Below are 15,271 nucleotides of genomic sequence, written 5' to 3' on the forward strand. Positions count from 1 at the left end.
ATGCTGAAGTCTTCTTTCTGAACTAGTAAATCCGGCTGGACATGGTTCTCCAGAGAGCACTGCACGGTGGGCCGCGCGCTTGTAAATGAGTAAGCAGTCTCCTTTTGATAGCGTTTAGGATGTTTTCTGTTTTTCATGGTACCAGCACCCACCCCCACTGTATGGGGCTCTGTGCACAGAAATTTCTCGGCCCTTTCCCAGCAGCCCGGGCCCCTCCCCTCCAAGGCACCCTCTCTGATGTGCCTCAAGATGTTTGCCTTTCACATTTCCCTTCCCGCTTTCTTTTTCTCTTGAGCTTTAAATAGAGGGGGTAGGTCTCTGTAATCAACTTTACCTCATAGGATTCTGACACCACAAGGTGAGGACCGCAAGGCTCGACATTGTGCAAGGGGGCCCCCAGGGTCAAGCAGCCCGCGGCCCTGTGAGTAGGGGCCCTAGGAAGTGTACTGGGCCTCAGGATTTCCAGAATCGACCATGAGAGGATAGCCTTGTACCCCCACAGAGAAGGGACCCTGCCACATTTCAAAACAAGGGAGGTGTCGACTTACATTTTTACCATACACAGCTTGATGCTGGCTCTCCACGCCCAGAACAGTCTCTCGGGCTGCTGGCTTCAGAGTGGGCCGAGCTCACGGCTGTGCGCGGTGTGAGGGACTCCGAGCTGCCCTCTGTCAGTCAGGCAAACATTTAGTTGGGTCAGGCCACGCAGCACCGTTTACAACCAGCGGGGGTTCGAAATGGAAGAGACTGGTGACCTCTGACTAGCTCTGTGGCCTCGGGAACGTCCCCTGGTCCCCTCAACTTCCACTTTCACTATACAATGTGACCTGGGCACTAGATGGTCTTTCACGGTCTTTAGGGTTTCTTCTAGGCCCCAGATATGAGGGTCCTGTCTCTCCTACCCTCAGACAGGAGTGGCTTTTCTAGGCTTGGAAGGACTGCGCTGTGTTCTCTCTGAAGGAGTCTGCCCTGGGCTCCCCAGAGGACCAGCAAGTCACTCCTGGGCTAACAGAGGAGAGGCCGGGGAGGAGGCGGGCCCCCAGGGAGCCAGGACGGGGAGGAGAGTCCAGTGTCAGCCGAGCTGCATTGCCACCGGCTCATCTCAAGAGGGGATGGGGGTGTTGGGAGAGACTGCTAGGGGTGGGGGGCTGGAGCAGAGTCAGGAAGTGAAAAATGACAAAAAGCAGGTGAGAAGGGTTGGTGAATGTCAAAGCGATCAGGTCACTCAGTGTCTGCTAAGTGGCATTCATCAAAGTTAGGATTCTACCTTGAGACAGGGAGGCAGAGGCCTGGTCCTTCCTGACAATGGCATTCAAAGGAACGGCTCTCACTCAGGTCCTTGAGAGACACAACCCTGGGTGGAAGGAGATGCGTGTACAGCTCAGAGGGACAGAGAAAAGAGTTATAATTTTAAGGTTTTTTTTTTTTTTTTTTTTCAAAAAATGCTCCATGGAAAGTGAGCTAGCCTTGGGTGTTTTCTGGAACAAATGGTAAATTTTTTTGGCCACCTGGAGCTTTTGCAGACGGGAGCTCAGGGGATTGGGTCACCCCAAGGATGTGGCCATAGGCTGCTGGGAGACATGAGAGCTTAGTCAGTCCTCTCGTGCAGGGGCTTGGATTGGAAAGTTCATGCCGAGCATTTCTGTAGCTCTGAGCTCTCCTGCCTTTCTTCATCTTTACACCAGGCTGCTGGTCTTCAGATGGGAAGGGGCCCCAGGAGTCTTCAGGGACTCTATTTCCAGCAACCTCTGTCCTCCTCCCAGACCACGCTCTTTCATGCTCTCTCATAATTTTCCCTCTTCCTCTTACTGAAACTGTGCAGACCTAACCCACCCCCAAAAAACTACTGGGACACCCACAAAGGGACGATTTGAAGTGTCGGCCCTGGTGATGAGGAATTAAATGACACCAAGAGAAGAACTCATTTTGCAAGTGGGATGGGTTCTGGTTTTATCTTCAACAGAATCTTGAAAATCGAGAAGTAATTTGATGCTAGATTACTCTGTGGGGTTTGGCCTCTAAGTTGGACAGAGTTGGAAAAAAATCAAGCAGCATCACTATTGAAAAAATCCTTCCTGGGGCGCCTGGGTGGCTCAGTGGTTTAAAGCCTCTGCCTTCGGCTTGGGTCATGATCCCGGGGTCCTGGGATCGAGCCCCACATCGAGCCCCACCTCGGGCTCTCTGCTCGGCAGGGAGCCTGCTTCCCCCTTTCTCTCTGCCTGCCCCTCTGCCTACTTGTGATCTCTCTCTCTCTGTGAAATAAATAAAAAATAAAAAAAAAAATCCTTTCCAGTGTCACTGGCCAGCCTACGGGTCTATAAAAATGAAAAACAGGATGCTAATGCCAGTCTTGTTTTAGCAAAAAATAATACCCTTCCACGGTTACAGTAACTAAATGAGGGGGAAAAGATCTTGACACCTGATTCAGAGAGTGATACATTTCCAATAAAATGTAGCCTTTGTAGCTAATAATCATTTATCAAAATTATAACACCTATGTTATTTTTATTTGTGCACTAAGGATAATTGTAATGACAATTGTGGTCAAGGAGGGGAATTTTACCTGAGCCTCTGACCTCTGGAAATGGTAAAGTTCTAATATTTTAATTTATATATATATTTGTTTCAAAACACAATAGGATGATTATTACAGACGTAAAAGTGTGAGAATATATGAGGATAACATCCTGTGGAAGGAGCAGAATAAGTGTTTGAGGAGGAAAAGGAATGATGTGGAAACACTAATTGGTAAAGAAGAGCTTGCTCATGTACAATCGATTCTTGCCCAACATGGGTGTGGACTGAATGAATCCACTTACACTCGGATTTTTTCCCATCAATATATGAACCGCACTGTAAATGTATTTTCTCTTTCTTATGATTTTCTTAGTAATATTTTCTTTTTTCTAGTTTACTTTGTTGCAAGAATACAGTATATAATACATACAACATAGAAAATACGTGTTGATTGGCTGTTTATGTTATTGACAAATCTTGGGGTCAACAGGAGGCTACTGGTAGTCAAATCTTGGGGGGAGTCCAAAGTCAAAAGCAAATTTCCGACCGTGAGGGGGCAGGGAGGGGGTTCGCCACCCCTTCCCCCGTGTTACTCAAGGGTCAGTTGTATTTTTAAAACAGATGAGGTTGTCATCCCAGGGTCCTGGGATCGAGCCCCACGTCGGGCTCTCTGCTCAGCAGGAAGCCCGCTTCCTCCTCTCTTTCTCTGCCTGCCTCTCTGCCTACTTGTGATCTCTTCCTGTCAAATAAATAAATAAAATCTTCTTTAAAAAAAAAAAAAGATGATGGTTGTACACTGTCCAAGCAATTTTTTTTTTAAAGATTTTATTTTTAAGCGATCTCTACACCCAACGTGGGGCTTGAACCTGCAACCTTCAGATCAAGAATGAGCCAGCCAGACGCCCCAGGGAAGGCGTCTTGGGTTTCTGGGTGGGCCTGACAAACGGACAGAATATGAATTAGTTAGCAGGAGAAAAGCACCACATTAACCAAAGTGTTACATGCCCGGAAGCCCTTGTGAAGCCCCAAAGATGTCATGAAACCTGCTTGATTCCACATCGGGTTGAACAAAGGGGACAGTTGTTGGGGAGAATCTAAACCATAGGAGAGGCTAAGGGAAGATAATTATTTTAACAAAGTCTCTTCATACAGAATTTACTCTATCTCAACTTCTGGTCCTTAATGATGAGAATGGTACTTCACTTCTGGTGTGTTAAGGAAGACATCTTCTCATATGGGGATTTCATCTCCCGCTTTTAAGAAAAAGAAAGAAGGTCAAAGCGTTTTTCTTGTATTTGCTGTTTTCCATGTATCTTTCACTCAACGTAATCCTTATGCCAGACTGTTTTTTTGACCCCTCCAACACCCCTGTTCCTGGCGGCACTAGTCATCACAATGAAATGTAGAAGCGACCCTTTGACAGACGTGAATGGGTAAGTGAGATGTGGCCTATACCTCCATGCGATTCGGCCTCAAAGGCTCAGGACAAAGGAAGGGATTTCCGACATCTGCTATGTGGGCGGACCTGGAGGACGTTATGGGAAGTGAAATGAGCCAGTTGCAAGAAATTAAATCCTGCAAATTCCACTCATGTGAGGTACTTAGAGGGGTCGAAATCACTGAGACAGAGAGTCCGATGGGGACTCCCGGGGACTGGGGAGTGTGAGGAGAGTGCATGTTTAGTGGGGATGGAGTTTCAGTTCTATAAGAAGAAACAGGCTATGCGGATGGACGGTGGGATTAGCTACACGTTATGAATGTATTTAATATACCGAACTGTGCCCTTAAACATGGTTAAGACGGTAAATTTTGTGTCGTATAAGTTTTACCACCAGGTAAATAAATAAATTAAATTAATAAATAAATAAAAATATTTGGAAGGAGCATAGGAGGATGGAGGATATCAAAGTTCTCGTCCACTAGGTTCATTTAAAAGGATGATGGCAATAGCGTTCTTTTAAAATGTCGGTATTTAAAATAGGACACTGAGTAAGAAATGCGAATCACATCCTGCTTCATCAGACTCTTGGTGCAACATTTTAGAAAACAAGCAAAGAAGATATGAGGGCGTCTGATGTAGCTTTCCTGCACCCTTACCTGGGAGGGAGGGCCGTAGGGGGCGGCAAGCCAAGTCGTGCCCTTGGGCTGTCAGGCCTGGGGCTTGGTTGCTGATGGCCTGAAAATTAAGAATGGTTTTAACATTTTTAAATAAAATAAGCACAAGGAAGAGTATTTCGCGACACATAAAAATTGTATGAAATTCAAATTTCCGTGCCCATAAATAGAGTTTGACTGGAACAGCGCCAACCTCATTCATTTCTGTCTCGTCTCTGGCTGCTTTCCCAGAACTCTGGAAGAATTGAGTGGTTGTGACATGGACCATATGGCCAGCAAAGCCTGGAGTAATCGCTTTCTGGCCCTTCACAGAAGCTGTGTGCCTACCCCAGACTAAGGAAAACCACCTCGTGGTTCTGGCTCTGCTCCTCACCGTGGACAAACCATCCCACCTTGCTAGGACTCGGGCTTCCCATCTGAAAAAGATGTGCTGCTTGGACACAGTGGTGTTTGCGTTCTCTGCCATCTCTAAAAATCGGGCAAGTCTGGGAAAGCAGTTTGTACTTGGGTCCTAATGGTCAATACTTCCCAGGAGTACTTGCTCTTATAAAAATGACCCCTGTGGGGGTGCCCAGGTGGCTCAGTTGGTTGAGTGCCCGAGTCTTGGTTTTGGCTCAGGTCATGATCTCGGGGGTCCTGGGATGGAGCCTGTGTCGGGCTCCACGCTCAGCGAAGAGACTGCTTGTCCCTCTCCCCGTGCTCCTCCCCATCCCCCGTGTGCTCTCTTTCTCAGACAAATAAAATCTTTAAAATAAATAAATAAATAAATGAAAGTAAAAATGACCTATGTAGAGGGGACATCTTCACCCAAAGGGGTGGAGGACTGACAGCAGGGTTCCGGGCACCGGCCGTGGCTTGGTGCCCACAGTTTTAGTGAGGGGGACTCTTTCCAGCGTCAGTCTCAGCGTTTGTGGTGAGCAAGGGTTTGAACAAACCGTCGGTGACAGATATCCAGCAGCATCCCTAGAGGCCATCCTGGTTCACTCCCAGCCCACGGATTTCCCGTGGCTGCCTCAGGGAAGCCCAGGCGCGGAACGGACCTGAAATAGGTGCTGAGCTCGAGCAGGACGGGGCAGGTGCTTCTCACCCCCACCGTCTCCGTCTACGCAGAGCTGGCTTTCGTGTCGGGCTCGCAGGGAGGGCAGACCGGCCCTGTGAGTTACAGGTGGACCAGGGACAGGCCCTGCTGCCTCAGGTCCCCTGGAAGGCTGCAATGCCCCACCCACTATGTAGAGGGTGGGGAGGGGCCTGTGCCCTGGGGTCTCAGAGGGAAACACAAGAAACAGAAGGAAGGGAGAGCTGGGAGGTCAAGGTCTCCCTTGAACTTGCCCCAGCTTCCCCAGCCAGAGTATCAGCATGCTCTTTTTCCCCATGGGTCCAGTGTGGCCCACCCGGCTTTCCTGGAGGGACAGGCCTTGGCAGTGGGGCAGGGGTGACCAACCCAGTGCCAACAGGGTCCTAGCCCAGGTGGCAAGCAGCCCTGTCCTATCTGAAAAGGTCTCTCTGGCCACCAAGCTAGCTTCAATGAGCCCATCCATAGGTCAAGTTTGGGCTCCAGGCTGCAGGATGGAGACATTTGAGAAGACAAAGCCTAAAGTCTGGACTCCGGAGCCAGGATGGGCCTCTGCTCTGGTGCTGTGTGTGTGGCCAGCAGGTCTGTCACTTGAGGTCCCCAGAGCATCAATGTCCTCCTTTCCCAGGTGGGACCTTCATCCCCCACCTCGCAGGCATCCTCACAAATGTCCCTCCTTTTTGTGACTTGGAAACGGGCAGTGTCTCCTGATGATAAGAGAAATGAAGTTGGGGCCGGTTATCTGGTGGGTGGGAGGCGCGGCCCACCGCTCCATTTCTGGATGCTTCTGGAAGGGCGGGTGGGACTTACCCAGGTAACTGCTTCATTTTGCCCTTTTAGGCACTGCCTTGTGGGCCCTCCACCCACCCGAGGAAGCCTCTCAGACGGGAGATGCTTAGATCCCACTGATCGAGACCCTGGGGAGGGGGCGGCGGCTCAGATGGCTCTGATAACATTGTTGTCTCCCGCCACTGTTTTCCGGTTTTCACGTGGGCGTTCTCCCCTTACGGGAAGATTAGCGATGGGTCCACCACGACTTCCCTGCTGGGGGCTGTGACCATGGCCGTGATCGTGACTGGCATGAGACCATCCTCACAGGTACAGCCGGTCAGGGAGGTGGCAGCCCGTCTGCTCTCTGCCCCACAGATCTGGGTTTGAATCCCACTCTCTGCCAGGCCTGCGTTGTTCCATCCACACGAAGGAGAGACAGGAGCGGTGGCTGCGGTGGCTGTCAGGATCCCTCAGGCCCCTCGGGTGCCCAGGGCAGAGCACGCCTCTGAGGAAGAGCAGGTTACAACCGGAATGAAAGCAAACAGAACGAGCGAGAGAGAACATTGGTTCTAAACCCCAGCTATGAGAGAATTATTTCTCTCTGCATTTGGAGCTTGTTCTGATCTTCACCACCACGCCCCAAAGGCTTGTTCTCTAATTCTGTTTTATCTTTTCGTCTTGCTTAATTAAGAAGTAATACACCCAGGGACTTTGGTGTTCAGAGGCCGTGCTCACGGTTCTCGCTGGGCTCTGTGCCTGCATGGGGGTGGGGGTCTTCTAGCCACCACCGCCCGCCCCCCCACCCCAGATGGGGCCTGGGCTCCTACAGCTTGGGGCTCAGTGACAGTGAAGAACGACCTTGGGGTGGGTCTGGGACCTTCAGGAAACCGGGCGTGTTCCACAAAGGCAGCATGATGGGGGGTGGGGGGACCAGGGGGGCAGGAGAGGAGCAAGGCTGAGCCCTTTCATTGTTGGTGTTTTTTTTTTTTCCCTTTCATTGTTTTAAATTGGGGCAGAAATGAGGGATGGCAGTGACAACCATTGACAACTTAAAAAAAAACCCTTTTGGGGACACAGATGTTCAGGTTGTAGCGCTATTTATTTATAGAAACACACCTCAAAGGAATAAGCCTGCTTCTCAATGTAGAGACAATTAAGCAGAGACCTCCGATGCTGGGTGAAAGCTACAGAATGTGTTTCTCCAGGGCTTGTGTGCCCGTTTCACCTGACTCAGTCCAGTTAGGACCTCTTCCGTCCCATCCCTTCTTGGCAACAGGGAGAAATCGTGACATGGGCTGGCAAGGGGGACCTTGGGGCCAGTTGGAAGGGTTTTCCCAAGAGCTTCTCAGAACCAGGGGGGCAGACTGTTTCTATTTTGCCTTCACTGTACCAGATTACCAACCTGGTCGCTTCTTCTCTCTGCAACTGACCCCTTTCCATTCTCCATTCATTTGCTAGAATGATGCTTACAATGTATCAAAATAAGGGCACAGGCAAACCCCTGGAGGTGGATAGAGGCAGTAGGAGTTCTAATTCTCATTCATCCACTGACATGAGTGGTTCAAGTGCAGCACCAAGGAGATGTCTAGACGTGTCTAGGTGTGAGGAGCCAGGTGTAAGGGTCTGAAAGGCAGTTGGACAGAAGTTGAGGACTGCTCCCCTCTCTTCCTCCTTCCATCATTCCCTCCCTCCTATTCTCCTGCCCCCCCTTCTCTCCTTCAATCTCTCCCTCCTTCCCTTCCTCAAACACTTACAGAGCATCTACTGTATGCCAGACTGTGCTCTGGGTGCTACGGATACAGCAGTAAACACAGTAAGCAAAAATCCCCGCCGGCATGAGCTGAAGCTCCGTCCATCTCTTTCTTCCATGGTCCTCTGCTTGTGATCTGGAAGTCTTGTGGTGCTGGGCAGGAGCCAAGATCTTCTGTTTGATGTTCAAAGAGTATTTACTGGCAACGGGAGCAACTGGAGAGTTAACACCACATTCTAGTCATCTCTGCATTCCTAGAGATGAGCGGAGAAAATGGCTCATAGCAGACGCTCATAAATGTGTTCGTTACATTGTTTCTGCTTGAGGACATGCAGCTAGACATTGGTGTGCGGAGAGGGTGAGGGCAGAAAACAAAAAATGCTCAGACTTTGCCTTTGAGAAACATAGTCTTAATGGTGAAAAGATGAAAAATCTAAGAAGGGAAAATAACATATAGAATCAAACAAATAAGGAAATGGGTAGCAGATGGGGGAAACAGCTTCCCGCTGCTGGAGGGAGGAGAAGGTTTGAATGACCCCATGGTACTTGACTAGAGTTGGGGGCATTTGCATGAGCCCATGTTTATTTTCACCTGCAGACAGGCGACTGTGTTGGAAGTGTTCATGGACTTTTTGACACACACTGGTGAGCCCACATACATGTATTTCTTGCTCTGTCAGCCGGGAGGACATAGAAAAAGACTTGCCCTATTTCCGAGGTGGAGGTTGTACACAGAGACTCTCTTCCAGAGAGTGCGGTGTAGAAAGAGGGAAAGAAGGACTGTTGGGTGGGGAGGTGTGACAGGTACTGCCGCGGCCATCTCCACGTTGTCAGGGGTAAGTCATGTTCATAGACGTACCACTGATGGCTTCGGGTGAGAAGGACATGTCACCTCTGGTCTTTCTCCTGTAGACCCGTAACACCAATGTAAGGTCAAGACGAACATCAGACAGATCGTAAACGAGGGTCATTTTACAACATACCTAAACGGTACTTATCCAAACCGTCATTGCCATCAATAACGAAGTCTGAGAAACCATGATAGCCAAGAGAGATCTAAGGAGACTCAGAATGTAATGCGGCATCCTGGGTGGGACGCTGGACAGAAAAGGATGTTAGGTAGAGATTAAAGAAATCCGAAGAGCATATAAACATTCGTTCCTAGTAATGTATCAACACGGACTCGTTAATTGTGATCAATACACCATTCTAACGGAAGATGTTAGTAGTGGGGGTAAATGGGGATGGGGTGTAGAACTCTACTGTCTATGTAATGTTTTGTGTAAATCTAAACTACCTTATAAAGACAGAGATCACAAGTAGGCAGAGAGGCAGACAGAGAGAGAGAGAGAGGAGGAAGCAGGCTCCCCGCCGAGCAGAGAGCCTGATGCAGGGCTCGATCCCAAAACCCTGGGATCATGACCTGAGCCGAAGGCAGAGGCTTTAACCCACTGAGCCACCCAGGCGCCCCTCTAAACTACTTTAAAACAAGAAAGTTACTTTTTAGAAATGAGATATGTCATCAGAAAAGTGGGGAGAAAGCCTCCCTTGCCATCCGAAGAGGTAGCAGCACGGGTGTGGGGTAACAGGGGGAGTCAAACAAGACATTAAAGACTGAGTCGACTCAGCTTGCTCTGTCTTCCTGGGTGTGATGGGCTGTGGGGGTGGATCCCGCCACCTTGTTTCTCACATGCTGGTGATCTCTTTTCTTCCCCAGCTCCCAGTGGGCGCTGCTGTGTGCCCGCTGCTGTGTGCCTGCTCCCTGGGCACCTGCTGGCCTCCCAGGGTCGCCATCTTTGGATTCTGGGGACTTTGGGAACACCGGATTGGAAGAAGTGAGCTCTACTGGGACCCCTTTCTATCCTAGTACCGCCCCTACCTGTCTCCACCCAGCTGTGAGCTCCCTGAGGGCAGGGACCCTGTCCTCTCTCCGTGCCAGAGTTGGCACTGAGGGTGCCCATTAAACAAACTGTCATGAAGTGAATGTCCCTGAGCTCACAGCCATAGGATGGGACTCTGTCATCAGCTCACTTAGTGAGAAAGCATCGCCCTTGTCAGCCCTGTGCCGGCCTTCCTCTGACAGCAAGGAGAACGCCTTAGGCCAGAGAGAGGACATCTGAACACCCTCCCGCCCTTGCCCATCCCCACGTGGAACCAAAAAAGGGCAGGTCTAGGCTCACACTCAGCCGACTAACGGATCTATAGCAAGAGCAGCCGTCAGGCTTTGAAAGGACTTACCTTCAATTTGTAGCAAGTGATACTGGTTTTCCCCTTAGAACAACAACATCACGTTTCCTTTAAACGTGTGCCTGCTCCTTGGGTTCCCTTTACATGTGTTTTAAATTTTAAAACGATCTCAGACTTAGAGAAAAGTTGCAAGAATGAAATAAAGAATCCCCGGATACCCGTCATTTCTGGCTATCCCCCAGGGTTGCTATTTCACTACCTTATCTCCCACTCCCCCAACACAGCCCCCGCCCCCACGCAGAGATCACTTTTTTCCTGAACCAATTAAATGGAGGTTGTCCCTTTACTCCTAAATCCGTTAATACTCTCATGTGCATTTCCTAAAAGCCACAATATTTTCATGCATAACTATAGCTCACATACAAAATCAAGGAGTTAACACTGATACAACCCTATCTGATCAGCAAACCTCATTCGCATCTCACCATCGGCCCCTGTGACGTCCTTTATAGTAAAAGGAAACCCGAGATCACACCTCGCATTCAGTTGCCAGATCTCCTTAGCTCCTTTGGTCTGAAATAATTCCTGGATCTTTGTAGTTTGGGATATTAGCATTTTTGAAAAGCACATATCAGATATTTTGTAAGATGGCTAAATATTTCTTTTACAATACTCTTAAGTTAAAAAAAATATATGAATCCATCTATAGAAAAACTACAGGCACACCTAGGATATATCATAGGTTAATTCCGGGCCACTGCCATAAGGTGAATCTTGAAATAAAGAGAGTCCAATGAGCTTTTCGGTTTCCTAGTATATGTAAAAGTTACGTTTATGCTACTCTGTGGTCAATTAAGTGTGCCTCAGAATGATGTGTAAAAAAAAAAGTGTATATATACCTTAAAGTATCACCCCAAAATGCTGACCGTCATCTGAGCTTTCAGTGAGTCATCATTGCCGCCCGTGGAGGGTCTTGCCTCGATGTTGGTGGCCGCCGACGGGCCTGGGTGATGGACGTTGAAAGCTGGGGTGCCTCTGGCAAGTTCTTAAAATGAGACAACAATAAAGTTTGCTGCACTGATCAGCCCTTCGTCACTAGAACACCTCCGGGTCACCGTGAGCTTGTTCGTTGACAATTTCGATACTGTCGTGACTCAGGGATCAGGGAGGCCGGAAGAAGGGGAGAGAGATGGGAAGTGGCTGGTCAGTGGAACAGTCAGGACACACACAACACGTATGGATAAGGTTCACTGTCTTACGTGGGCATGGCTCATGGCGCCCCAGAACAATTTCCAGGGTCACATCAAAGGTCACTGATCATAGGTCCCTGGAGCAATGATCCCGATAATGAAATACCGTGAGCACTACCAACACGCGACGCGGAGATATGAAGGGAGAAAACGCTGTTAGCCAAGGGGGGCTGAGGGGCTTGCTCGATGCAAGGTCGCCATGGGGCTTCGATTTGCAGGAAACGCGGTATCTGCAAAGCGCGATAAAGCAAAGCGCGATACAAGGAGATATGCCCAGATTCAGTAACTGAAGAGCTAATGGTCCGCTGATATAGCAAAACCATGAAGACACACGGAAAACTGAGGTTTGAGAAAAGTTGGTTTACATCAACTTCATCCTCCCCAGGCCCCTCATCCCACTGGGTTAGACTGTGGATCAAGGGATGAGACAGAAGTTACTCTAGATTGCTGGGCAGGAATCTGCCTCGGGGGGCGGGGTGCAGGGCATGGGGGGTGGCGCTGGGCTCCCTTCTGGGCGCTGAGGTGGGCGGATCTCAGCTGCAGGGGCCACCGGACACACAGCTCATAACACTGAGAACGGAGAAGGAAGCCTGACGAGGCAGCTGGAGGACTTGAATGTGGCCGGGAGAGATGAGTTTTCTGGAACCAGGGGGAACATAGCTTGTGATTTTTACTGGGCAGCTTCAGAGTCAATGCTGCTGCCTCGCCCCACACTTGGAGTGTTCCCCAGCAGCCAGGGGAGCAGGATAGCCTGGCTACCACGGTCTCGCACTAGTTGCTGGGGAGGGTGCCCTGGGGACAGGTCAGATGGCCTTGCATGATCTGAGACCCCACAGGGGCTCTCTCCAGGGAAGGGCTGTTCTTGCCCCAGGGGGAGTGTGGGCGTGAGCCCCGGGGGTCCTATGGGTTCCCAGGAAGGGGGAAGCTTGAAAGGGGCAGCAGGAAATGGAGGCAGCTGCGGGAAGTTGGGGCGCTGGTGCAGAAGGGGCCGCAGGTTTGGGGGAGAAGAGGGAGGCTGTCCTGGACAGTATCGCTGTGTCTCAGTCACGCAGGAAGGCTGGAGGGTGAGGACTCCAGCTACCTTAGCGTCTCTTCCTCAGATGACAGCAGCCCCCACTGGCCTCCATGGCAGGCCCCAGGGTCTGGGTGAGGCCCATGGGAGGGGTGGCTGTGCCTCAAAGGGGAGGCTTTGGAGGGAAGAAGGACCCCTGCCCCTGTCTTCCAGAGGGCAGTGGAGTATGGCTCACAGACCTATGGGGGAACATGCTTGTGAGCACAGACGTGGGTTGTTTTTCTCTCACTACTGTGAGGGACTGGAGGGGATGAGGACCAGGGGGATGAGGGGTGCAGGAGACCCTATAGGCAGAGCGAGTTGCTCAGAAGTCAGTGAAGGTCCCGGAAGACGACTCCCCCTCTGCCCGGGTGGGCAGGAGGAGCCAGAAAGGGTACCTGCCTTCAGCCAGGACAGGACTGGGATCCCGTCAGTGGCGGGGAGGGGGCAATTTCTCTCTAAGAGAAGTTGCTTCACGATTGTCCCTGGGCCTCTAGCCCGTCCTGTCATTCTCCAGCCTTCTACTTGTCCATCTTCCTCCCTTTTCTCCTTCCTGCCTACGTGCAGGAGCCCCTACTGACTGACCCTCCTCCGGGTCCTAGCTGGGTGGCGTGAACAAGCTCCATGACTTCTCTGGGCTTCAGTTTTCTTCCCTGGAAGGAGAGGGACTATCTTGTTGCCCTGAGAGCCCTTGAGATTGAAGTGACCTTGCATGGGTCAGGGACTCAGGGCAGTGCCCAGCTCCGGGGGTGGGGTGGTGGTGGCAGGGGATAGAGGAGGCTTTGACCTTGCTGTCTCTCCCACTGTCTGCACAATAGCACGCTGCCTCCCGCTTACCTTCCTCCCTGTCCATCATGCACCCTCTCTCTCCTCCCTGCCTTTGTCTCCCTCGTCTTTGTCTTCCTCTGCTGCTATTTTGGTCCTTCCTCGATGATGCTGGTGAGGGGTGAGCCTCTTTTCATGTCAGGATGCCAGAGCCGCGTCAAACTGGTAAACAGCTGAAGGATGTGGTGGGAGATGAACTTTCCACTGAGGCTACTTTGAACTCATCCCTTCTTCGACGGGTCTCCCCTGTTCCTCCCCGTTTTGGAGACTCCATCCCATCTTTACAAAGCCAGAATTGGGGTCTGGGGGCATGGCCAAGTATGGCCCATGCCGAGCGGCCATGCGGGGCTCTGGCCACCTCTGCCCACCTCGGGGACCGTCGGGAGGGTCTCAGGGAGGCGTAGAAGTGGAAACTGCAGAGGGGGCGGTGGGCTGGGATGGGAACCTGAGCTGGGCTTGGCAGATGTGCCTTGGGGGCGAGGTCTCCAGTGGAAAAAGTTGGGTACCCACAGGAGATGCCCGGCCATGGCAGGGAAGCCCGAGCCCATGCCCCCACAGAACCACCTTCTGCAGTCCAGGGAACAGACCAGAGATGGGCCCCTGGGAGGAGAATCGTGCCCAAGCCTCCTCCTGGCCTCCACCCTCGGGCTCTTCTGGAGGTCTGGAGGATGCCATGAGTTGAGAGGTATGAAGCATGAAGGGTACGGCACTCCTGGCTAGGCATCAGGTCAGTAACCACAGACATGAGCCTTTGGCGTGGCCCTTCCTACTTCAGGAGGCCACATGGAGTGGTGGCCAGAGTCTGGCCACACCATGACCAGTTGCCAGCCCAGGCAGAAAACTCTGAACCTTCCTAAGCCTGGGGTTTCCTTAGCCATGAGATGGAGATGATGGTCACGGAGCCACTGTGAGCATTGACGCGTCAGTACCTGGAATATTCCCAGAACAGTGCCTGATGCATAGTAAGTACTGGGGGATGGGACCTGTGTTAATGTCACTGTCACAGCATGACTGTGGCTGGAGGTGCCATGTAAGAAAGTCGTCTCCTATGTATGTGGCCACCTGACACCACCTTCCCCAACAGCCACCCCCCCCAGTCCTGATCATCAGTGCTTGGGGACCAGCCCCAACTGGTTTCCTCCAATGCAGCAGTGATCTTTCAAGAGAATCTGTCTCATCCAATCACTTCCCTGCCTTGGAAACTCCTCAGGACTCCCCAGCACCTGGAGGATGACGACCAAAGCCTTGGCTAAGGTTATAGACCCTCGGAGATGCTCCCCAGGGTTTTTTCCCACGTGTGGCCTCCCTGTCCCCTCCCCCCTCCCCCCAACGAGCACCATGTTGGCCCGTGTTGCCGCTGGGAACGCCCTTCACTCTCTTTCCTGTCCAGAGAACTCCTACTCATCCTCCAATGGCCGACTCATTTGTTTTCTCTTTTGTCCTGCTGTCCCCAGCAAACTCTGTCAGAGCTGGTGGCTTCCTCCTGTCTGTCCACACAACCCTCTGGAGCACTGTGTCGGAGTCGCACAAGCAGCAGAGGTTGTGAGCTTGGCTAGCATGGGGAACAAACCTTGAACGCGGCCAACATTACTTCTGATAATCCCTCAGGAGAATTTTCTGGCATGCCTTGAGAAGTGCGAAGGAGCAAGGAGCCTAAGAGTGTGGTTAGAACGCCTCTCTTTCTTTCTTTCTTTCTTTCTTTCTTTCTTTCTTTCTTTCTTTCTTTCTTTCTT

Source organism: Enhydra lutris, unplaced genomic scaffold, assembly GCF_002288905.1.
Source record: "Enhydra lutris kenyoni isolate GAN:26980312 unplaced genomic scaffold, ASM228890v2 scaffoldscaffold22, whole genome shotgun sequence".
NCBI classification, from domain to species: domain Eukaryota; kingdom Metazoa; phylum Chordata; class Mammalia; order Carnivora; family Mustelidae; genus Enhydra; species Enhydra lutris.